At 45.6% G+C, this 25,710-nt stretch overlaps 1 long non-coding RNA gene across 1 annotated transcript in view; it reads left to right on the forward strand.

Annotated features, from left to right (window-relative positions):
* Positions 1–16,579: 16,579 nt before the first annotated feature.
* LOC138684604 (uncharacterized) overlaps positions 16,580–25,710 on the forward strand; it is a 45,308-nt gene continuing 36,177 nt past the window's right edge. Inside the window, exon 1 of the long non-coding RNA XR_011323854.1 lies at positions 16,580–17,210. This is a non-coding gene — a long non-coding RNA (uncharacterized lncRNA). The remainder of the gene's footprint in view (positions 17,211–25,710) is intronic.

The following is a 25,710-nucleotide window of genomic DNA, read 5'->3' on the forward strand; positions in this document are numbered from 1 at the left end:
CCAACTGTGATTAATAAACAAAACATAGGGCAGAAAGCATCATACTGGGTATGCTCCGGGAAGGGCAGGGTGGTTACCAGTGGCATTGGGGATAGCGGCAGGAGCAGTGGCAATGAAGATAGGGGTAGAAATCCCCTCTGGGTGCAGGGGTCCCTAGGGGCAGGGGAGCTGAAACTCAGCGCTTGCCCACACGGCAGCTGAGGTGCCGAGCTCAGAGGGCAACCGGGAAGCCCTACCTGGCTGCACCCCTGTAACAATACGTCCTGGCATTTATTTTTATCAGTAACAGCACTCTCCATGCTGTAATTACAGCCAATCGCCCGGGAATATCAGCAGAAACTCTAACCCCTCCAGCAGTACGACTGCAACAAAACCCAGGTATGCAGCTGGCGCACCCCGCTGCTGCCTCCTGAGGTCCCAGCGCAGGACTGAACCCCTGGCCATCTCGTTATAGTGGCAATGGCTAGCTTCTTCTGGAGACCCCAGCATGCACCCACCCACACCCTGCAAGTGAATGCCGAGAGCATGGTCAGGGTAATAACTAAAAGATAACGTGGCGGGGGTAGGAGAACCTCCTGGGGACCCTCAGGGCTCGGGCGCAGCTGCAGCATCGTGAGTGAGACTCTTCCCCTGGTCATCGGAGACACCTCCGTGGAGGTGGGGTGACTGGGCAAGGAAGCCTTGCCAGCAGCATGCTGGGGACAGGGCACTTGCTGAGGTGTTCCAATACCCCTGTTTGTTCACTCACCACACCCTTGGATGAGGAAAGCCTTATCGTTCCCAGTTATCTCAAAATTGCCCGCAATGCCAGACAGCATGACATGAGATGCAGACAAAAGCACTGATGCACACTGGAAAAAAAATAGCCAGGACTCATTTCTAAAGGGTGGAGGTGGAGACCCCCCTTCCTTATCTGCTCACACCAGGACGAAGCTGCAGAAGTTGCCCCGGACACCGCCAACACGCACAGCTTCTCCTGATGTGAAGGTGCAGGGGCTGCCATCCTTCCATGGCTCTTACACCCCTGAGGCGTCCTGGAAAGACCATCCGCCTTCCTGGTGGATTAGGGTAGTTTCAGAGCCTGCCTGCCCCTGGAGATCCACTAAGAGGACCTGGCAGCATTTACACATTTTCCCAGAAACTGCTTCATTTCTTCCTTTTGCAGGGGATGGGCTGATAGCTCTTGGTTAAATTAAACCTCTCTTCACCTCCTTGGGGCTCAGCTCTGTCGCTGTCAGATGAGTGCTCACATACTGTCCTTCACAAACCGATGGCCAATCCTCCTCTCAGCTACCTGTTTGAGTGGAAATCCCTGTTTCTTTCCTGGAAGCAGTGCACTACAGCCCCTGGCATGTTACTGTACGTGAAATTAAATTTAAACACAATCAATGTGTGTGTCAGTGCTGGTTTCTGGTTGAGATCATTTACTGTGAGAGCGAGTAGCGTGTCCTGACTCCAATGTTTTTCCTCTAGGCAAGGCTTAACACACATTTCAAGAGCACCAGATTCATGGGAGAATCCCAGAGTGGTGGCATTTCTGTGTCTCCATCTGGTGCACAGACACCCCAGTATGCTGCATGCTAAGACATCTCCTGCCATATTTGTAAATAATACTAATTACTCTGAGCTCCTTCAGAAGCACTGGAATTAGAGGGAATAATGAGCAAACTCCAAAGCTGTGCTTCTGAGGGGTTGCAAGCCTGGGTTAATCAGTGTTACTGAGCTCAGAAAACTCAGCAGCTGCAGTGGTGCTGCAAAGCCCCGAAAACAAAACACAGCCATGCCGGTGGGGCAGAATTGGCAGCCCTCACCTAGGCTCAGACCTCCCTAAAACTCCTCAGCGGTGAAGGAGGACATCAAAAGGCTCAGTTCTGAGCTCAGCTGAGGAGTTAAGCTGAAAAGGCTTTTTCTCTAGAAGCAGCAGTGGGAAGCAGAGGCCCCTGGGGAGGCTGCAGGATGAGCTGCCCTGGGGCTGACAGCAGCCCCAACATCGTAGCCATAGGAAGGGGCTCACATAGATGTGGGGTCCACAGCCGAGCTATGAGATCAGGAGTTTGTCAGGAGCAGTACATCAATGAAATCCATGAATCGATGCAGAGGATGTAATCTGTGCCTTGCAAGGCTGTGAATAGGCCACCAGCAGCTAAGGCTGTAATGCTGCAAGCAGGAGGCTCTGTTTCTGCTACAACCAGGCTGTGTAATTTTTCCAGATTGTTTGGTGCTGCTTTTTTTTTTTTTATCATAGAGAGGAAAAAGAAAAATCAATCATTTTCAAAGAGCATGGAAAAGGGCAAAGACCCTCTTTTTTTTTGTATAAAATACGTATTTTGCAATATTAAAAGAAATCTAATGCTTATGGCAAAATACCATTCATGGGTCAGGCACAATTGAACCTCACTTATGCCCAAGCACCAAGATTCATTTTGGTTTGTGCAGCTGCAAACTTTTCACTCGCTGCCTCAGCCACATGCATTAACCACGGGCTCTCCCCAACAGTGAGACACACCTTCATGCCGTGGTCAGTCCTGTGGGGCTGCCCATAGCACAGAAATAGCTGGGGGAGCTTCACAGGCGAGTTTTGCAGCCTGCACCGAGTTCTGGCTAAAGGCAGGTAGTCCCACATTGACTCAGCCGCTCTAACGTGGACACGTCCAGACTGCGGTGGCCAGGAGGTCAGCCTGTGAGGAGGACCTACGCCATGAAACGGGATTCAACGTGGGGCTGCCCGAGGTAGCTGCGGCCCAGCTGGCACCCCCACGGGGCACAGCGAGGGTCTGGCTAGCTCTGGGACGGAGAAGCCAAGCTGTATCGACACGGCGCTGCCTACGAGATCCCAAGCCCTGGCTCTTGGCAGCTACAGCCTGATTTGACTCGCCTGCTTCTGGACTCGACCTGGCTCCTGGCCAGCTTCGAGTGAATCTCTCAACACCGTGCTTCCCACACGTCCAACCCTGGGATTAGCATGGGCAGGGAAAGCTCCCATCTGCCTGCAACAGCCAATGTAGTCAGTCCTATAGGGGTTGATAATATATCCTGGATTTGCTAGAACACTTATCTCCCCAAACCTTTGAAACAGACACATCGTGTTTTGTGTTTGCAGCTTGTGTAAGGGTCCCTGTCCTTGACTGGCATTCCTTGGCAACACTGCAACATAAATACTAACAATATGCACTATAAATATATATTTTCTAGCAGCTGAGCCAAAATTGAATGAAGTCCATAGAGAGGCATAGACAGCCTCTGGTTTTACAGTGGGACATTTATTTTTGTTCTGAATAAAAAAAAATAATTACCATCTAACAAAAAGTTTTCTGGTCATAGTTGACTCTCAGGCTATGTCCATATTAGTATATTAAACAGCACACATTCCTGCGCCCTGATACACAATCATCCATGCTATTGAATAGTTAAAATGTTCCATTGTGCAGTGCTGGCCGGTGTTAACCAGCAGGCTTCCAAACAATTCCCAGGCACTGTTGTTTGGGAGTCAACAGAGGCTATTCAGCTCTCAATGGGCAGGTTGGATATGGCTACCCTGTTTTGATGGGTAAGGGAATTTAACTGCACGGACATGCTGTTCCATGCCAGTTGGCCTCAGGGTCAGAAATGGTCCCAAGCACGTTTATTTTACTGGTATAGACATAGCCTTTGGTTGTGACCACTTATTTAAGTGTGTGTAAACAGGTAATTAGGATTGCACAATTGTTGCTTGGATTAATTGTGTATACCAGATCTTTAAAAGAGGGTGGGTGCTCAGCACCCAATATGCACCTTTTTTTTTTAAAAAAAAGAAGCAGTAATTGTGTGTAATAAACACTTGAAAACCTGGCCCCAGGGGTCTGTGTAAGGCTGGCAGAATTCAATAGGAGTAGTTGACTTTGCTATTTCCATGGTGGTTTGGGTTGGGTTTTTTTGTTTGTTTGTTTTATCTTTATTGCAGTTTCTGAAATTTGTGGCTTATTGTGGCTGGCCAGATGGATGTGAGAGTAAAGAAAATTGGCTACTCAACATTTTTCAGAGAAAATTGCCAAGCTAGAAAGTGGAAGCCTTGAGAGTCCAGGAGGGGAAAAGAACAGGAATGGTTAAAAATGGAGGCCTGGGGCTATTGGAGCATCATGAGCTCTGGCTGTTGGAGACCTGGTCCACAGCACTAGAATCATGGCAGCAAGTGATTTAAACTGATTATTTAAATAGTGTTAATTAGCACGGTAACAAGAAACTTAATTTTTTTCACTGAGGATCATAATAGGATTTTTTTCTATTAGCAAAATATGTCTTCTTCATATTTCTTCAGCTCATTACATTACCTACTGCTCTTTAATTCACACTAGATTAATAGCCAGGAAGATTTCAAATGCAACTTGGTGTGTTTTACCATGTTCTTTCTTGATCAGCCTGGATACTTGGGGACTGCATTCCTCAAACTCTTTCCTGCTGTGCTGGTCATTCAGCGCAACCCCAGGACTAGGACAAATCCTGGATTACAGTGAGTTTCTGTCAGACTCATGACCCCACTTGAAGTTGCAGACACTCCAGTTGGGCTTTTGAGCCTTTTATTGGGAATCATGGTGTTAGTGTCAAATTTTTGAAAGTGTTCTTCAGTTCAAGTTGGCTCTAGTTTAACTGTACAGATAAGGTTGAGGGTTTTCTGATTCAGTTTATCTGTTTGCAAAATGAATATAAAGCTAATTAATTAATCATGAAAAAAACCTTATTCTGTATATAGATCCTTTTTTTCGTTCCTTGTAGGATTTCAGAACCTCTTCAAAATGTCACAAATAGTTCCCAGAGGTCACTTTATCTCCTGCTGAAGTACAGCCAGCTTTGGAGTGATCTGTGGCAAATATTTAACATTCCAGAGCAACAATTTAGGCTAGGAAGTGGAAAGGAAAGCCTTGTTCAATTGAAACTAGAGGGAGATTTCAGATAGGCCGGATATAAGTACCTCAGTTGTGCTTTGATTAATTACGGCTACCTCCCTAAGGTAGTCATAAGCTTGGTCACCTTTTATAAACAGTCATAAGAGGAAAGGAACTATAGAAAGGGAATTTCAGAATCATCCTTTGCAAACATGAATGAGTTAAACACTATCTGATAAGAAGGCAGTGTTTTGGGTTTTATTTTCAAAACATCCCATGTGTAAATGAGTAATGCAACGTTCAACCTCTTGAGCAAGTGGCCATGTACATAACAAGCTGTTTACTCAAGATACTTCCATCAAATACAATCAGGTTGCCTAAGTTTGCAAGCAAATGTTACAAGACCCCCGTTGCAACAGGTACGGACTGTAAAGGCCTCGCACAAAAGTCTAAGAAAGGATTAAAGCTAAATGTGACATGGATAGATAGTGAACATTGACGTACAGAAATGTTATCTCTGGGAAAACAGGGTCGGTGACAGGCGGGCTGCTGGAAAATAAAGCCTGACAGGGAGCCAGCAAGCGTAATACTCAGGGAAAACCTGCCAGTCAGGGGAAAGGTGAGAGAGGGGAAAGGTTTAGTGGGAGATTTTGCCCTTTTCTGTGACTGATTAGATCCTTCACAGCACAGAGCCTGGAGCAGTTTGATTTGATTTGACTGCTCAAGGCAGTCTGGCCTGGAAGTACACATGTTCTGCAAGAGCATGCACAATTTACTTTTAAAACTACATCTGATAAAAAAGACCCATGATATAATGTACCAGTTTATCTCAAGAAAGCCATAAAGCAGAGCAGTAATCAGGAAAAGATTCATAACAAAATGCCAGGACATAGATGTATTAAGATACCTGCATATTAAAATTCTTGGTCTTTCCAGATTTTGGCGCAGGAGCCATCAATTTCTGCTAGTCAGACGTTGTTCTCCAAGTGCTGACATTTAAAGGTGGGCATTTTGACTGTGTTATTCAAATTTACCCATACATTAGCAGGTCAATGTCCTCTATCTAATGCCAGACAGGAGAGCCAACTTATGGATCAGAAACTTGGAGCTGGGACAAGAGTTTCACAGGCCTGGCCAGTCCTGAGGTTCCAGTTCAAAGCTCTGACACATCTTTCTGCATCATTTCACTCTAGACTCTTCCATGAAGTAGGCATGCCTTGGGCAGTATTAAGATTGGCTGTATGTTTAAAACAGGGAGCAGAGGAGAGGAGAAGGAAGAGGTGGAAGGATGTCCACTTTCCAAACCCTGGAAAACTCTGGGAAAAGTATCGAAGAAACTGTTTGCAAGCTCAAGAGACGGGCAGCAGGCAACACGGATTTGTTAAAAGCAAGTCATGTAAAACGGATCTTTCCTTTCATAGTTGGGTAAAAGGTTTAGGGGATGGGGAGAAGGTAATGGTCCTCCATCTTGATTTTTGTCTTAATGTAGTCCCACATGACAGGCAAATACGCTCTAGAATAAAACACTATGTAATAGCTAGCAAAATGGCTTGTGCTTGGAAGATAACCTATTAGTTTAACTATAAGTTAATCACCATTGAATTGGAAAACTGTAACCAGTGGAGTTCTGTAAGCATCTGTCCTGGGTCACCCTTTTCTATAACAACCTGGGTGATGACAAAGCTGCATGTATGTTAGAAGCTGTGGTCAGAATTCAAAATATTTGGGACAAGTTGCAGAAATGGGCTGAAAAAGGAAGGGTTCAGTGGTGCAGGTGCAAAATGTTACATATGAGCAGAAATGGAGTAACTAGACCAATTTGGGACAGGGAACAATTGTTTAGCTGGCAGTTCTCTTTCGAGAAGACTCTAGGGTTATAGTAGATCACATGCTGAACATGAATCAGCAGTGTCATGGGATTGCAAAAAAGACAGACATTGTATTGGGTTCTGGTAAAAGGAATGCAGCTTGCGAGACAGATGAAGTCATCCTTCTGCTCTACTTATCATTGGTGAGGCCTTAGCTGGGGTATTATGTTGAGTCTGGGGCACTTCAGTAAAGATGTGGGTCAACTGGGAAGAGCCCAGAGGGGGGAAATAGGAATGATCAGAGATCTGAAAAGAATTACTTTGTCATGCTGAGACTGAAGAAATTGTGGTAAGCTTAGAGAAAACTGAAGTGGAACACAACAGCATTCTCCAAATACAAAAATTTAATTTTTTTAAATGTATAGTGCACTATAAAAGTGGCTAAAATTTAATTAGAAAAGATTCAGATTAGTAACTGGAAAAAAATCCCTAACAATCAAAGATAATGAAACACTAGAATCAATAGTAGAGCTTGAAGGACAAGCGAGGCAAACATGACAGGAATTACATAGGTACAGTTTCTTGTTTTTAAAGGATCTTTTTTTGAAACAAGGAGGATCATCTTTAGAGATCCTTCCCCTTCAGTTTAACTGGGGTATTGGACAGCATATTTTAGGTAACCCAGTAACACAGCGTCACATCGAGGCTGACGTTGGAAGGGGCCTCTAGAGATGGCCTAGCCCAACCTGCTGCTCAGAGTGGAGGTGACTAGAGATGGTGGCTCAGCCCTGTGTCCAGTCAGGTTTTTAATATCTCCAGGGGTTTAGAATCCACAATGTCTCTGTGCAACCTGCTCCAGTGTTTGACCACCCTCATATGATTTTTTTTTTTTTTTAATTTAACGGCATTTGCTGCATTTCAATTTGTGCCCATTGTCTCTTGTGCTGTCACTGGGTGCCACTGAGAAGAGCTTGGCTCCATCTTCTTAACTCCCCCCATCAGGTATTTATTCATATGGATAAGATGTCCCCTGAGCCTTCTTTTCAGGCGGAATGGTCCCAGTTCTCTCAGTCTTTCCTTGTATGACAGATGCTCCAACCCCTTAATCAGCCTCCTGACCTTTGTCTGGGATCAGTATGGCCAGTACACCCAGCACTGGACACAATGCTCCAGATCTGTCTCACCAGGGTTGAGCAGAGGAGTAGGATCAACTCCTGATGATGATCCATCATCCAGGTCATCAATGAAGATCTTGGAGTAGATCCCTGGGGTAGACCCACTAATGACTGGCCTCTAGCTGGGTTTATGCCAGTGATCACAAGATTTTAAACCCGGCAATTTAGCCAGTTGTCAGTCCACCTCACTATCCAGTTATCTAGTTTGTACTTCATCAGTTCATCTATGAGGATTTTATGGGAAACAGTGTCAAGACCCTTGCTAAAGTCAAGATAGACAACATTCACTGCTCTCCCTTCATCCACCAAGCCAGGCATCTCATCATAGACGTCTATTGGGTTGGTTAAGCACAATTTCCTGTTCATAAATCCATGCTAAATACTTCTAGTCACCTTCTTGCCCTTTCATATGTTTGGCAATGCTTTCCAGGATTATTTACTCCATCACCTCCCAGGGACTGAAGTGATGCACGCTAGATTGTAGTTCCCCAGTTCCTCCTCCTTGCCTGTGTTGAAGATAGGAGTGACATTTGCTTTCTTCCAGTCCACAGAAACCTCCCTGACTGCCATGACCTTTCAAAGATAACTGAAAGTGGCCTCACGACATTGGCCAGCTCCCTCAGCACTCGTGGGTACATCCTGTGGACTTGTGTATGTCTGCTTTAAATTACCTAACTTGGTCCTCACCCACCAATGATAAGTCTTCCATGCTGCAGACTTTCCTTCTGATCTCAGGGCCCTGGTATTCCTGAAGGCAGGTCTTACTAGCAAAAAGTGAGGTGAAGACAGCATAGAGTACCTTGGCCTTTTCCGTGCTCTTTTCACCATGTCCCGTGCCCCATTCAGCACCAGGCCTACATTTTCCCTAGTTTTCCTTTTGCTGCTGATATATCTGCAGAAAGCCTGAAGTCCAGGTTGTGATCCTGCTTTTTCCCTTCTCCCTCCTTTCAGGATCCTGTACTCTACCACTTTATGGTCACTGCAGTCAAGACAACCCCTGATATTTGCATCCCAGATCAGACTTTCCTTGTTTGTAAGCATGAAGTCTGTCAATATATAAAGGTGTGTCAGTGTGTGGGGAAGTGGGAAATTGCCATGTGGGGAAGTTCAGGAATCAGATTAATTTCCTGACTGTGATCTGAAAAAATAGAGAATTAGGGTATGGATCTCCTTATTTTCAGTCCATCTGTCTATCCCACACATCTGCCACTGCATCTGGACAGGAGCTACCTCTGAATTCATTTTTTCTGTCTGGCAGGAAAGCAGGCAGGGTTGGCAGGTGTCTGCATTAGACTTTTGAGTCCAGTCCACCATAGTCAATCTGACTCACCTTTCCCCAAATCCTCTACCTGGACTAGGCAAAGAGAATTATTAGAAACTTCTGCTGGAGCTGTGAGGGGAGGTAAGGTGTCTGGAGAAATGGTGAGAGTGGGGATTAAAGAGGGCATGAGTAAGGGAGAAAAGTCAAAAAGAAGGTAAAAAAAAAAAAAAAAAGGCGGGACAAGAAAACCTTCCTGTAGAACATTATCCTGGGATCCAGAAGGCTGATTCAAGTCATACCTCCATCACTGACCTAGAATATAGCTTTAGTTAAGTCCTGTTGTTTCTTTGGGTTGTTCTACCCCCTCCCTCCAGCTGCAGAAGTGTTGAGGGCAGAAGAGGGAAGAGGAAGGGTTTGGCCAAGGAAGATCTATCTATGCCTCCACGCCGCTAAGCCTGCACACGGTAGGCATGTGTAGCCCGTCACATGAGGTTAGCAGTTACATGGCTGTGTAGCTCTCTTCCCTGTCTGCCTCAACCAGATGTGTAAGCTTGTCTGCTGAAGGAGCTTTTCCTCATTCTTGTAATAAGGTTGTGACCTCAGGCCCCCGCGACCTTCTGGCTAAGCATTGGGTTTCCACTGCAGAAGGCCAGGTTTGGTCCATCTTCTCCACACCTGGGAATGGTCTGAGTTGAGTGCTGTGGTGGCCCTTCTTTTCCTGGCTTAGCAGAGAGGGAGGATATTTGGGAGGCTGGAAATGAATGAGGTGAGTTGGAAGATATGGAGGTGACTTTATCAGGGAAATACAATAGGTTAGTTTATTTTTCCTGGTTCCAGGGAAATATTTTCTTTTCTCCTAGGGCAGATAGGAGAGTTTATTCCTCTGCAACGATAGCGGCACTTTACCTGAACATGTCCAGTGTTTGAGACGGCTGCTCTGAGGTGTAGTCACAGGAATTAAAAAAAAATAATGACAGAATTCCCTTGTTCTGCAAATAAAACATGCAAAATAAAACCTGAATGAGGTCTAAGGGAGAGGAGGATAGGCAAAATTATCACCCTCCATAGTCAAATGGCACAGCCCCAAGAAGGGATATGGCTTACACTTGCATAAACAGGCGTTACCTTTTGCCCTTGCTAGAAGTGACTCAGCTGCAAATACCATCCTCAATTGATTGTTACCCTGGAAAAACAAATGATTCAAACTTTGTAGAAGGGCATGTGCAAGGCATTGGAGTCCTGCAACAGGACGCAGGAGAGATCAGCAGTCTGCTTGCAAAAGAGATCTTTCTAAAGACCACAGCAGCCTTTGAAGCACACTTGAAGGCACAGAGTAGCACTACAGGCAGGCAAATAAAACCTGGCTCTCCCAAAAGTTAATGAAAGTATTGCCACTGGCTAACTTCCTGGGCAACAGGCTGGGAACTGTCCTGCAGTCTCTAAACTGAGATTATATACACTGCAGCAGTACTTACTGGCCTTGGCATGTGAATAAACAGCAGGAACAGGCTTCTATGCAATGAGCAATGGAGAAATATTTACCTCACTGAAAAGTCAATATTTTAGCACAAACGCGATTGGGAGATTTTATGAAGGTATTTTGTTTGTAAGCAAACTTCAAAGCTTTTCATGGGATAGTTTTTTAGCTACTATTATTTACATTTTTTAATGGCAAAACAGTTCCCAGAAGACTGAATGGGATGAGTTTATGGTTCCAGCAAACCGAGTGACACATAGCACTTCAGTGCCGGCCGTGCAGTGGGAGTGAGCATACTAGGATGCCAGGCCAAGCTGTTTCCCAAGGAGATGTTCAAAGTGATGTCCTCAGCCTGAGTTCTGGCTTCTACTGAGTGACATAATGTGCAAATACCCTGCAGATTAAAGAGAGCTTTCCAGTGCTCCCCACTTCTAAAAACTGTGCAGGTGGACTCAAAGTTTAGTTGGCTGGTTTTTTAATCCTGTCCAATTCAGTCCTTCAGTGTATTCCTCTAAAAGAATACTTTTTAGTATCTTGAGAGCTATTTTAAGGTTCCCAATCCTTCTGTCAAACAAGTGGAGGGACTCAAGAGAGGTGACCTTGGACATAGAAGGAATGAGGCCAGGCCAGCCAACTGTAGTAGCGAGGGTCCCTACAGCTGATAGAGACATTACCTTAAGTTCTCCATAGCCCCTGAGTTTAGGTAGCAGTTCAGCATTATTAACTCTTTCCATTGACAGTACAGGGAGCTGAGGTAACCATTTTCCCAGCTTAGCAAAGTACCAAAAGCTGAGTGATGAAGTGGCTAACCTGATGCTACTTGGCAAGCCAAAGACTGGAGTCTTATCCCCCAGCCTCCTTTGTGCCTCACTGTGCAGACTCCCTGCTTAGCTCTGTAAAACCACTTAGAGACAAATATTAAGTGTCTCTCCCTCTGGCTTCCTTACCCAAACCTCTCATTTTAATCTTGAAATGCTGTAAGAAAATGGATCCAGACATGTGCTTCGTACAAAGGCCTGTGGCTCTAAATAGATAGTTTAAATAAAAGATGAGGTGCAAAACTGAAAGGTCATGGAAAGATCATTAACCACGTGGAACTGTAGAGTCTGCAGTTTTTCTCCTACCTCACAAATTATTCATTTCCTGCTTTGACGACTTCAAGCATAAATGTGATATTAGTATGGCCTTCTTTAACACCTCTGTCCCCTAGATTCCAGAGGAAAAATATGCTGTGATTTGCACTGCTTGCTGCATATGAAAAGACGATCTATTTCTCACATGTAGTGCTTCAGAGCTGCACCACTTAAATTTGTCCTGATAACTCCATCTAAGCAAATCCCAGCTGTATAGCTGTTGCTGCTGCTATTGCTATACCCTGCCCTGTGGATGGCTAACATGACAAAGAAGCCAGGGTTTCCTGGAGTATCTCAGTGGTTAGGATGCTGGCAGATGATTCAGGCACAGAGGGGTTTAATTTTGCTTCTATTCAGTGACCCTGCATAAATCATTTCCCACCCTCTGAAAGTGCTTTGAAAATGATGGCTGACAAGTGGTATATAAGAGCTTGGTGTTTTAGCAGGGCCTGGTAGTCATTTCAACACAGCCATTTTGTAATCAGAGAGACAATAGTTTATACTGGTGCCAATGTATTTCATTAGGGCCCTCCAGTACTATGTGGTTCCCAGTGGCACAGCTCACTGCTGTGCCATGTACACCTCAGCTCTCTTTCCCACTGCCCTGAGCTCCCCATGCCTGTGTTGCCTGGTGAGAGTGATGACTCCAGCTTTAAAGAAAAACTAATATGGTTGGTGGGCAAACACAATTTTCGGTTCTCCTGACCAAAGGGAAATGTGCAGCATGGGAGGATGGCAGGCAGTTAGAGAAAGGGAGTATGAAGATGGATTTCAGGAGAAAGCTTTCTGACAATGAGATTTGAAGGAAGAAGCTCATGCAACAAGGACCCAAACCACATGGAAATTCCAGACTTGCTTCTGAGTGTTGAATCAGTGGGAACCCTTCTCAGGAACAGAGCAGAAAGGAAGCACCCGACACTCAGAAGACTCCCTGCAGCTGGGGCAATGGGTGACTCAGTGAATGTCTGCTCCTTACTTAAGCTTCCCTATGTGCAGAGAAAACCCAATATCTTGTACTTTCTTTAGCTACTTCAGGTTTTTATTACTTCTGGATACTTTTGACCTTTTTGGTTGCCATGAACTGTGTCCATGATTGCATTCTGGAAAAGAGATTGCTCAGCCGGGCTGTTACATTGAGAATCAGGTGGCGCACAAACAAGATTTATACTTTGCTTTTGGTCACTTTGTCTCACACATGGGAGTATTTTCACATTAAGCTGTCCAAATGTTTCTTAATCTGTATCCCTCCCTGTCATGTCGCCTGTTCTTCTTGGTCTTCTCTTTTTTCTCCTGCAATCCTGAGGCCTTTTTTTTTTTTTTTTTAAGATTTGTTCAGATGAGGGGGCTTGCTTGCAAAAGTCCAGTTGAAGGATAGAAGAACGTGACCTCTGAATGGTTGTGCCTGTACGACACCATTGCATCAAGTGCTGGCTGACTACAAAAAACATGGATCATTAATTACCAAATGAAAGCTGCTCTCTGCTCTAGAAGAAAGGGCAGTTTTCCAGTAGAAAGCTGTCTATATGCAAATCACCACCTCTGTCGGCATTAGAGACCAGATTGAATGGGTACAGGGGACATCTCTCTGAAGGACATCTCTGTTTCAGTATCAGGAGACACAGAGAGCTGAGTAAGAAGAACACTGACCTGCTACATCTCTTGTCTCTGTTTTGTGGAGAGTAAGCAAATACACATTTTGGAGCTAGATTACACCAATGTCCTTAACTAACATCACATTGCTAGAAAGGACAGGAAACACTAGAAAAGAGCTTTTTTCCCCATGTCCTACCTACCTCTTTCACACCTGAATGCTCTCTGCTGCTGCTCATTGTTTCAGGCAGGTTCCTGAGATCCATGGGCTATGCTTTTTACACTGCTGCCTGATTATGCACTCTGAGAGGCTGTGATCTAATCTTGTAAATTGTTCTGAAACCCTGCTCGAGTAAAAGGTGCCCAGCCTGACGTGATGGCCCTAAGAATCTTTTTTCAGTGTTTGCATTTCAACTCAATGCTCTGCTCTGACTGGGTTTCTCTGTTTAAGTGCTCCTTTTCATAACACCTGGAGGCCAAACAGTTATCTCAGGGTTACAGATAAAGGATTTTCCATTGTGTTGAGTGTATGTGCTTGATTGCTATGCTCTTGTTTTTCTACAAAACTTATGTGTCTCTTTGCATCCTCTACCATGTAACCCTGAAGAGGCAAACTGTTGGCCCAGTGAGGTGTAAGTTGTATTTAACCTATTGGGAAGCCGACACTGTTTTGCTTGTGTTGAGCACCTTCAGCTTTGAAATCCCATTTCCAAGCCAGGATGAAGAATTAGGAAGAATCCCAGAGTGAGAAAGTAAAGAAATGACCTGGCAGCCTCAGCAGCATTGCAGTGAGATTCAAGCAGACGGTGGATCATTGTCACCTACTGTGATAAGGGACCCAAATTTGGCTTATGTACCACATATTATTGCACAAGTTGGCTCAAGTACATCCGCTTGTTTTTCAATTCCATTTTGCATGCCTGCCTTGCTGCGAACACGAAGTTGAGCAGTACTCCTTCAGACTTGATTTCTATAAAGCAGTTTGTCATTTGGGTTTCCTTTGCTGCACATGACAAACTATGACAAGAACTTTCTGAAGGCCTTCATCTAGTACTCCTGCACACACAAATGATATTCCACCCCAGTCCCAGCAAACGGGCTTTTTGAGAGAGCGCCTTGTTTTCCAGTGTGCCAAATGCACAGAGCTCTACCAATTTCAGCTGGATTTCAGGTGACTTGAAAGGAACCAGGAACAAATCCAGTGCAATCTGCAGCGCTGATACTGAATTTCACACCGGTGTAACTCCACGGATATGTAACAACACAGGTTCGAGTTAATATGGAAGTGAACAGGAATCCACAGAGTTCTTGTGACAAAGGTACTCCTGTCCTGATGGCCTGGGCCTGTGGGCTAACCTGTGTGTTCCTCACATTAGGGAGCAGCTCCTGCACTGAACAACACTCATGGGTTCAACGGATCTAGCAGCAGTTGTAGTTTGTTTGCCAATACAGAAAAGGGGCTCATCACTTGGCCCTACAGGTTCTCCTTTGAAAGTTTTTTTAAGGGTAGCTGTGAACACTGGAAGAAACCCTTGTCCCTATCCAGGCCCCCAGGTCTTTTCTCTGTCTGCGTTTGCAGTTGTGTGGTGGAAGCATAGGGCCTGGAAAACCCCCAAGGCATGCAGAACAAGGGCCCCATGTGTGAACCACAGCTCAGCGAATGAGGTCTGGCAGGTTGCTTGTGTGTGTAAGGGCTAAACCCCATATGCTTATGTGTGCTCTGAGCCATCCTTCAAGTGGTCCTCAACAGGGTGCTGCTGAGCTGACACGTGCTAGGCTGCACGTGCAGCAAAAAGTGTAGAGCTGGGCCCAGATAGAAATGGAGAAAGGATTGGACAGCACTGGTAGAAAATGGGTGGAAAAACATATGTTCCTGCATACCTTCCAGCCATGCCTTAGCTGCTCAGTTTAAAAGTAAAGAAAAACATCAGCTTGGCAAAATAAAAAAAAAAAAAAAAAAAGGTTTCTACAGATTTGTCTCCCTTTTTTCGTTGAGTTTGCACATTTCACTTCTACAGGGGGAATAACAGCTGCAATCTTTCCTCATCACAATTGCAAAGAAATGATCATCCCCTTTCGCTGCATTTCCTAACTCCCCCAGTTCCTCTTTCAGGTTTATGCCTTTTCTGTATGAAGTTCTCTTGGCGGCATGGAAATTAATTGAAATGAGTGTGACTAAGAGGGGAAGACCCAATAATGTCAGGATTTCAGTAGTAGCTCCTGAGTTGCGTAAGTACTATTTTTACAGCGATTGCAGACAATCTCATGAATCATTGCAAATGTACACAGCTAAACACAGGCTGTTTCTTCCCAAAGGCTGGACCTCAGTGGTTAAAGCTTGTACATCCATGGTGCATGGGTACTAATAATAACCACTGCATTTATACAGCGCCGTGAGCTGGTGTCACTCACAAACATGATGGGGCCTGATCTACAGAGGTGTAGCGAAACCACAGCACTCATTGAAACAAATCTCCTGCAAGCAATTACCAATTCCTGTAGCCTCCTTGGACTTCCTGAAAAATGCCTCACCCCCACAGACCATTAAAAATGTCCCTGCCAGGAGTCTAGAGGCAAAAACGTGTCCAAATCCTCACCTGCTGTATTACTCCCTTCCTTCCTTCGCCTGTACATTATTTAAGTGTCTTCCCCTTGCCTTCAAGGCCAGCTGTAACCCTTAGAGGCCCCTATTGGAGGCAACTTCTGTACTCTACATACTGTTTGTCTAATTTTCCTGTGGAGGCATTTGACTTTCTTCCGTCTGCATGTTTTGCTGTCTGTAACGGGAACTTCTTCCTGGACTGAGATCGGCTCATTGTTCAGTGCCCATCTGCAGAATTGTCAGCCTAGGCTGTTTCTTTGGAAAGAATTAGAAAAGGAAAAGGGAGAGAAAAAGCTACCCTCTTTACTACATGACAGGCACTAATCATTATTAAGTTCGTCTATAATCTTTATTGCTATTACTGCTTGCTTCCCTTTGCTCTGCACTCCTTTTTTCCTTCTTTCAATCTGAGCAAGCTGAGGGTTTTACCCTGCTGTGCTTTTTCATTCACACTGACCTTGAGACGGCATATTTCATTTTGGGAGAGGCAATATCAATCAGTGCGGCTGCATGAGTATCTCTAATGCCTCATAGAGAAGGCTTCCTGTGCTTCCAGTCCCGACTCCTCTTGGGCCTCTTGGCCCCGTGGCCGCATTACATTACCCTTACTTACCGCACTGTAGTCTCCATGCTGTCTACACTGACAGGATGCATCACGGCAATTTGATGACTGCAGTGCATTACAGAGACGGACTCCAGCCAGGGAGTCTAGCTCATGCAGCAAGAAGCAGGCGTGAGGCTAGTAAATGATGGGGACTGGGGAGCAGAAATGACATTAGCTGGGACAGACAGGTACAGAGATGCACGAGAGACTGACTTTCATGTAAAGGCTATGCTTGTTTCCTTCCATATTACTGTAAGGGTTGCACAGGCATTAATGGGGTCAGGGAAACATAAAATACAGGGTCAGAAGAGACTGTGTGTCCATTCCCCAGCTAAAAGGTGGGAATCAGTGACTCAGTGGTGAGGGACAGAGGAATGTAATTCTTGCACCATTTATATGGCTGCCAGGCTGTAGCTCAGAAGATGAGATTGCTTGGAGTCAGTTTTACAACGTCGCTGTCCTCCTCCAGGCATTTGTGAAGCATAAGGGTGTATGCTCAGAACATTGCAGATTGAGAACGTGTTTCCAACAAGATGTATATTTACAGTTCGCTGTTGCTCTTGAACCGGATCGGCTTCCTGTTTTTCTTCTGGCAGTTCTGGCTTTGGATGGCCGAGTGTGCTGCTCCTCTTTCACTGCCCATTTGCTTTTGTGCTGAAGAGCAGGACACACTCTGAAGATCCTTAAATCTAAAGGTTAAAGTAGGTTGCAAATTGCTTCTCCTAACCCTGTTATTAAGATTAACAGAGAAAGTTACCCATAAATCATGACAGATTGTTTTTTTTTCTACAGAAGATGTATAGCTGTATTTATAGAGTTTAAGAGGTTGTGAAGTCACTGCAAGCGTGCTTCCCCAGCCAGAAGCAAAAGATGCTTGAATATAAATTGGAGTAGGATATTTTATTACTAATAATACATCTATTTGTGAAAACACTGTACAGCAATGTTGTAAAATATTCTGCTTTTAAGAAGTACATGCGTAGCCACAGGCAACACAAAATATATCTGTGTATGAGGTAAAAATATGATAACAACAATGCAATAGAGATGTGCGTGTATGTTTACTATAGTATGTAACTGTACTAGTCTCAAAGCATTGGACACTTAGTGAATAAAACATGGGCTTCTGAGTTGGAGGGCTAGGGCTCTGGGACTATGTAGGCATTGATATTGATGCAGTGTCTGATATGGTATGTACATTCAATGAAATTTTCTCCAGCTGTGAGCCTTCCGCTCATCTCTGACCATCTGCACATTTGCTTGAATTGTTTTCATTTCTGTAATTTTGAAGAAACCTCAAGATCTTAAATTCCATGAAAAGGGAGGTTGTAAACCTCCTCTCCAACCCTTTCCTTGCTGTCTGTAAAAGCTGGGCAGTATATTACATAAAGGCTGCTGAGAAATAGGATGGAAAAATGCGAATGCTGTTTCAGTGCTTTTAGAGATGAGTGTTTCTAATGCCCAGGGAACAAATTTTTTGAAATTGCTGCTCTAACGAATCCTCAAAGTACTAAAGATGGTGAAGATGTGAGGAATGGTAGACCTTAACTGTAATGTGCATCAACATTCAGGGTGTATGCCTTCTTGGATTCCTGATAAATTAGCTAGTTAGCTACCCTTTATCTTAATCTTACCTAATACTAATTATAGAAGCCCGGGCCCTGTAGGGACTGGGGATTTGCGGCAGGAGCTACACAAGGACAAAACCGTGGAAACCAAAGACTTAGCAATGTAATTAAAAGCAATCTGCTCCCGTTCCTCCTCCAAAACAGCCCGTCGGAGGCGCAGTCTGGGGAGGAAAGTGGGGCCGCGTGAGGCAGTGGGGCGGTTGCTGAGAGGGGCTGGATGAAGCTGGGCTCTTCTGAGGGGGAGGTGAGAGCCTGTGGGCCCCCAGAGAGTCCTGTCAGCCGGGAGGGTTTTACGCTGGAGCTGGGCCAGCTCGCTGGGATTAAAACCTTAAAGCCTTAAAAATGGTGTCAGGGGGACACTGGGGAGCGGCTGCCGCTGGTGCCCGTGCCCGGGGCGAGCGGGGTGCTGCCGCAGCGCGGGGCGGGCGCCGGTGGGGAGGGAGAGCCGTCTGGCACGGCGGGTGAATCACCCGCGCTCGCCCTTTGTTGTCCTGCCTGGGCGCCGGCCAAGGCACTCAGCCATTTTCTCTGAGGTGATCTGACGAGATCGCAGCGCCAGGAGGGCAGGCCACCTGCCAGGAGCTGGAGATCTCTTTTTCTGCAGATGCAGGTCCCAGTCCTCCTCCCAAGGGCAGGTGGCCGCTCAGCCCCGGTGGCCGTGTCACCGTGCCACGCGTGTCACCAGCACAGGGGCCTGTCAGGTCCTGTGGGCCAAGTGCCGCCCGCCATCCCGGCCCTCGCCTCATGTTTGTGGGCCATGGTGGCAGCAGTGTCCGATGGGGGGGCCCGGCTGGCCCACACTGCAGCCCCAAATCTGAGAAGGGGGCCAGCTGAGGAGTCCCACTGCTGCCATCCGGCCGTTGGCCCCGTGATGCCGTCAGCCTCACTCCCTCCAGCCTTCGCCCTCAGCACTCCTCTCCTCTACTGCCTGCCCATGGCTGCAGCGTCCTGGGGCTCCTGGAGGTGCCTGGTTATGCAGCAGGGGCTGCGGTCATGTCCATCTGTCCCTGGAAACATTTACCATTGTCCTTTCTCCCTGCAAACAGGCGAACAGTAACCCGTGCTGCAATCCAATCTGCTTCTCTCATCAAGATAGCTGCACATCCCAGCTCTTATTTATTAATCACACCGCCTGCAGCCCTTCGCCTAGGTGGCTGCTGTGTACACAGAGGGTGAGCTGCTCTCCTCCCCATACCACTCGCACTGATGTCACGCTGGGCTGCTCCTGCACGCAGTGAAATGCCTGCCCTGATGCGCTGCAGGACTGTCAGCACCTGATGAAAGCACCCGGCGATTTGCTGGCTTTGTGTGGCCCCTGCGTGCTGCTCGAGGCAGAGACCAAGGCAGGCCACCAGCGGCTCTGTCATGATCACACTGCATGGTCTGCTGAGGAAATTCAGCAAGAAAGCAGAAGTACAAGGCCACAAACACTGGAGGACACATGCAACCTGGCGAGGTGGAGCCCAGTGTATTGCAGTGCAGGTTGGGTGGGAGAATTGTCCTGTATCTTGCTCTATTTTTTCACTCCAAACTATAAACACTTAAAGATGTGAATATTTATTTCTCCTGCAATGAGTGTGTTACAGACCAGATGCTCCTGCCTGTGCACCATGATGCCTTTGGTGGGACAGCTGGGCGCCAGGGGGATTTCTGCATCACATTGCACAGAGTGATGTTTTCTCCCTAATACCTCTTGTTGACAAAAAAGTGCTTTGGGGGATGTTGGGAAAAGAAACAACTCAACTCTGTGCCTACATGGCTCACAGATAAATTCTGTTTGCTGAAGAAGCAAACTTTTCTTGCTGGATGAAATCCACCTCTATGCTAAGGTGCAAGGGAGCATCTTGCCATTTTGCTGAGCTGGCACCCAGGGGTGAATGACCTGCCTGGTGAATATAAAAAGAGACTTTCTAAAATGCTGCTTATTGAGCCATGGGACACAATTTATTCCTCTGAATTTAAGGTGAGTCTGTGGTATTGAAGATGTCAGGGACAGTGATACATGGTTAGAAGTTCACAAAGTGAGAAAGAGCATGAGAGACAGTAATTTAATTTAATGTGTTTAATTTGTGGTATGACAATGTATTTCATTATCCACAAACGTAGTCCACATAGGTTAGAAATCCCCTGGGGACAAGATAAATCAGGAAAGTGCTTGCTTAAATATCTATCATCTGTGGGGACATCCACAGCTGGTAATTCCTGGGGAATGTAGCAAAAAGAAGTGTAAAGTTCTCAGATTCTGCGTAGTTACTTGGTATCACTTCCCAACTGATATCACTACTGTGAAGATGGCAAGGCATGAAAAGGTTTAGTGGAGTAAGATTCAGTGGAAGACAACATTGAAATGACTTGAGTCAGCGCTGAAAAGTTCATTTGTCCTTACTGATGTGCACTGCCAGGACTCTGCTGTGGTGTGCTCTATCATACCACCTCCTACTTGAATGTGAAATAGTAGGTTTCAACAGGCAGCCTCTTTCTTCATGGGACATTACTCCATTTCAGTGTCTTTATATCACTATGTACTCTGGAATTTCTGAAATGTTCTGGAGGAGAAGTGATGACTGCTTGCAGCTGATTATGGATGGGCAGGAGGAAAGCAGGTCTTTATGTTCAACTTTTTCTTCTGGTACACTTCTGGGTGTGGGGAAGTAGCAGGATTGCCTTCTTCCTGAAGTGCCCTTACAAGCATCAAGCAGCAGGTTGCCTTCCCATGACACATACTAAGGCAGGTTACAACAGTGTTTGGTGGTTATGTCACACAGTATGATGTGGTGTGGTAACACAGCATGACAGCAAGATGAAATGCAAGACCCTGTGTCAAAAAGTCTGCTTTCAAAACATAGCCTGCTCCTTACCATCCCACAGCGCAAGAAACTTTTCACCCAGATGTCACATGCTCTCTTGTTGGTCTGCCCCTTTATTAGGAATGTATCTCTAGAGCTTATTTGCGATGGTTGAGCAGGACCTGAGGACAGATCAAAAAGGCATAGGGAGAAGACACTGTGTTTCTGCTACTTCCCCCTCCTCTCTTACACCCATGTCACTTTAGGAAGAATAGAAATGTATTAACAGCTCTGAATATGTTGTTGGGCATTTCTGAACACCCTGCCGATCCCAATGTTGTTGCTCGAAATTCACTGGATTTTTACAGGTAACACAGGACAAAGTCTAATGCTTATGAAAAAATGCCCTAAGTCCCCCAGGGAGTATAGCACAAGTTATTCTCCCCCTGCTGCTCTGGTGATGGCCCTCAGCTCTGTCCTGGAGGTATTTAACTGTGTGGGCAGGACTGTGGTGTTAATTATTATGCCCCAGGAAATAAGGTAATTGTGCAATATGTTAAGGAATAGTACCCCTCAACCCAATAACCACTTTCCATTTCATCTTGTTACCTTTTCCAGGCAGGATCCAGGACTTACATTGGTGTATGAAGTACAGAATATAATGATGCCTTGAACCTAATTGTCCTGCCTGACTACAAGTATTTATATCCATGCATTTAATGGATATAATAGTTTATTTACCTGTTTCTAATGACCTCATTTGTAGTTAGCTCCCTTGCTTGCAAGGATGATGTATGGAGACAACAATATCAATATTGCTTCTACTAAACAAACACAGGTAGTGCAGAAAGGTGCTGAGCTGCTGTAAGTAGAAGTACACCTAGGGTCCTCATGACCTAGAATGATGGAGATAGGCTGGAAAGGAGGATTTAAATGGCTAATGGCCAACTTAGAGCCTCAAAACATATCTCTCATTTTTTTGTTTCTGGGCACTGCCATTTCTGCCAGGAATGTCTCCATTGCTTCATTACTGCTATACATTTGCATCTCTGGATAACTCTCTGGAGAAAGCAAGCCACGGTTTGCTTCTTCATTAATGAGATTCACAAGGTAGGTGTACTTCCACCTGTCTTGCTGTGATGGTCCAGTCTGACTCTGAAAACAGCTTATGAAAGAAAATTCCCTCATGTCTGGACAGGATGAGAGTGTTGGGGAGCACTTACAGCATGTGGGAGGCTATGGCTTGGATCTGCTTTTGGCTGGCGGTAGAATACTGGGGTATGCATGCAACTCCATGTCAGCTGGGACTTTGTGAATCATTATGAATGCCTCTGGATGGTGAGCTTCTGTTTTACATTAAAAAAAAATTATTTGGAGCAGGGACGGGAACGTGACTCTCCCAGATGTTGGTATTGGGCTCTTAGCACATCAGCCATTTAATTATAGTCACGATGAATTCACAGAAAGACTTCAGCATTGAAGTCTCACCCCTAAAGAATAGCAAGCCCAGACACTAAATGAACTAACCTACTACAAATTAGGAGGTACATAAAGCTAGCAGGCATCAGGTTTTCACGAATGAAGTTCTGGCAGTCCCTAACATCTCTGCTTCTAGGCATGTCTGCTTTGTTTCTGCTTCTGCTTTGCTTTGAGTAGAGGAGTAACTACACCCCTACGTGATCCACAAGCCTTCCTGCTCATAGTTATCACCTAGGGCCTGAGCCAAAAGGCATCCCAGGGCACACGTACGAAATCAGACCTTCCCCCTAAAAGTTGCATCCAGGCATTGCTGCGGTTAAGACACTTGGCCAGAACGTGCGACACACGACCTCCACCTCTTTCTGTGAACCCACATCTCCCCCGGTCTGTCCCAGTCGGCAGGTATAGAAGATGTCTCAGGGTGGGACGTTCCCCATCCTGCTGCTGCGTACGGTCCATGCAGAACGGGGTCGGTGTCCATCGCGCCAGGGAGAGAGCCCCACTCCATGACCAGCGGTCAGGGCGCACTGCCTGGAAGGAGGCTGAAGCTCCCGCACCGCTCCACCGCACGAAACCTCCCTGTTTGGGGAGGAGGTGGCCCCGTTGCCCGGGCTGGGTGTGAGTGCGGAGCAGGGCCTGACACATGGTGGCAGTGCCGAGCCGGTTCGGCGGCCGAGGAAGCCCCAGGGCGGGCGGGCTGCAGGCGGGGGGCTCCCCGGAGAGCTGCTCCTCCTCCTCCTCCTCCTCCTCCTCCTCCGGAGGTCTTGGCACGCTGCTGTCTCAGGGCTGGAGGAGGTCGTCTGGGAAGGATGGACTGTCAGGGAAGCCGAAGTAAGAGTGCAAGTGCCCTGGCGACGGCCAGGCTGCCTCAAGCCAACCCTTTAACAAGAGCGACTGGAATAAGAGGGTGGTCCAAATTCCTGATGCACAGAATACACTCGCTTGTTTTCTTCTTTGTAAACATACAGAGGGCTATCAGAGGTCTTCGTATTGTTCTCCCATCAAACAGGGAAGTACGTGTGATTCCACATTCCTAAAAGCCTCTTGACAGATGGCAGAGGTGGCTGGGGAGATTAATTTTACTTTCCTAGAGCCACTTGTGGGTGGGAGCTCACACTGTCATTTTATTTAATTAGCCACGAGGACGTCCAAGCTGACTGAGCAAAGGCATCAGAAAGTCCTAAAGAGAGAATTTCTCTGGGAAATGCACAGTGAAAGCGCTTCTGTGATGTGGGCAAAAAAATGACCCTTTTGAGAGCAAGTGACATTGGGCTTTCTGCTATGGTGTTTGGCCTTTTCGTGCTAGAGACACTTGGGAGCCACAGTCACCAGAGGGAAGCTGGGACATCTCGCTGCTGCTAGTCTTTCTGGGAAGATGTAGTTACGACTAAGTGGGCAGTCATGCTCTCTTTTGTCTGACAAAAGAGATAAGTAAGATGATACATTTGCTGAAGAAGCAATGTCAGAATGTCTAAATGTAACATTGGGTAGAGCGTTAGGGTGGTCCAATTCTTGTGTCAGGTTTTGGTTAAGGGTGTCAGGAGGCAGCCGCTTACAAATGCTTGTATAGAGGAAGGCTTATTTGGGAATACTTCAACCTTGGTGGGATGGGTTTTTTTTTTTTTACACTAGACAGGGCTGAAAATATTAAAAATTAAACATATTCAAAACTTTCTTTTTTGCTTATTGGGTGGAAAGAGCTCATACTCCAGTAAAACCACCAGGTTCTTTAACCGCCAGGGAATCTGAGAAAATAACCAATCAGCAAAATAACAGAAGGTGGGTTGCTTTTTTTAAATGGGGCCAGTTTCTGCCTGTCATGTAGAAAAATCCAAACCAAAATAGAAAGCTGTGCCAGTGTGCCTAAGATTAGATGTTATGGTATCAATTCTGTAAGATGTGGAAATATGAAGGGAAATATAGATCTAAACCAGAGTGCATTAATCCCAGTGGTGTCTACAGTGGGATAATCCATCATGCTCTGACCTTTTCAAATCCTGTGATGCAATGATCCCCCAAGAAACTTCCCCCAAATGCTCCCACCAACTTATTTCACAGTGGCCACTGACCAGTTATGAGGTATCTCCTTGGGAAGGTAGGGGTTTATGCTGGATTAAGTCTGGCAGACTAAAGCTCCAGTCCTCCAAGTTGCCTAAACGTCTCCATTTTACAGTCTGAACAGGAAAAAAATAAATCTATGAAAACCAAAAGAAAAGCATCAACCAATTATTTTAAAAACATTGGCGGGGTTTCCTACCAACTGTAGCACTATCTGGTTATCAGTTTTACAGTGGCTCGAATTTGACCTCCATGCAGAGAATTAGCTTCAAGCAGGCACCACTTGAATGGGTGAATTTTAGTCTGTATAATTTTATTATTCCTCCAACTATCATAATCAAGGACATTAGCATAGAGGGCACACTTTGAAGAGTTTATTACTGAGCATTGAACATTTGCTTAAATCCTCAGATCTTTTAAATGTAGCTATAGAGAACACTTTCATGAGCTGGAAGACTTTTTCTTCTGGCTGTTTTTCATTTCCAAGGAAACAAATAAGAATGACTTTGAAGAGCTGATTAGCCTATGAGCTAATTTATGGATATTTCATAGTCTAGTTCTTTTGAGCCTCTTGTATGGAACTGATTTTTGTTTGGAGTAAGACTGTAGATTTTAGTCAATACAGACAGGATTTTTAAAGTAGCTTAGCACTGGCTGCAGTGTTCTCCTCAAGTTTAATGAGAGTTTTGCTGCTAATTTTAATGAAAACAACAGTGAGGGCTCTTGAAAATCTGATTTTTCCTGCCTGCTGAACCCTGTGGGTTCACATAGGAGATCTATTTAAAGCTCTTTTTATGAAAGAACAGACCACGTTCCATCAACAGTAAGTTGGTACGAAGATATTTGATGGCAAAATCTAGGCCAGGATATTCAGGGAAAATGCTTTGCACTGAGTAGGGGGAAGAGGGAAGGGCTGTGACAAGGCCATTGGGAAAAGTCCTGAAGCCTCGGTTTCTGCAGGTGAACGTAGGCAGAAGTGCCCAAGGGCTGATGTATGGGATGTGTCACAGCCTCTGCTCACAGTGGCACTTCACAGAATTCTCAGATTTGCCATTCTGGGATATATTTGACTACGCAGTTTCTTTGGAAGACAGCTAGGACCAGGCCTCCTGTAAAATGCATTGGGAGAAAGCTTGTTGGTGTTGTCTAGATGGTAGCTAGTGAATATTGCACATACACTGGTGCAGCCTTACTCTGGCACATGGGAGCTTTAAATTCAAGGCCATTCCATTCCTCTTGACTCCAAAATG

This window comes from Haliaeetus albicilla, chromosome 3, assembly GCF_947461875.1.
Source record: "Haliaeetus albicilla chromosome 3, bHalAlb1.1, whole genome shotgun sequence".
NCBI lineage: Eukaryota > Metazoa > Chordata > Aves > Accipitriformes > Accipitridae > Haliaeetus > Haliaeetus albicilla.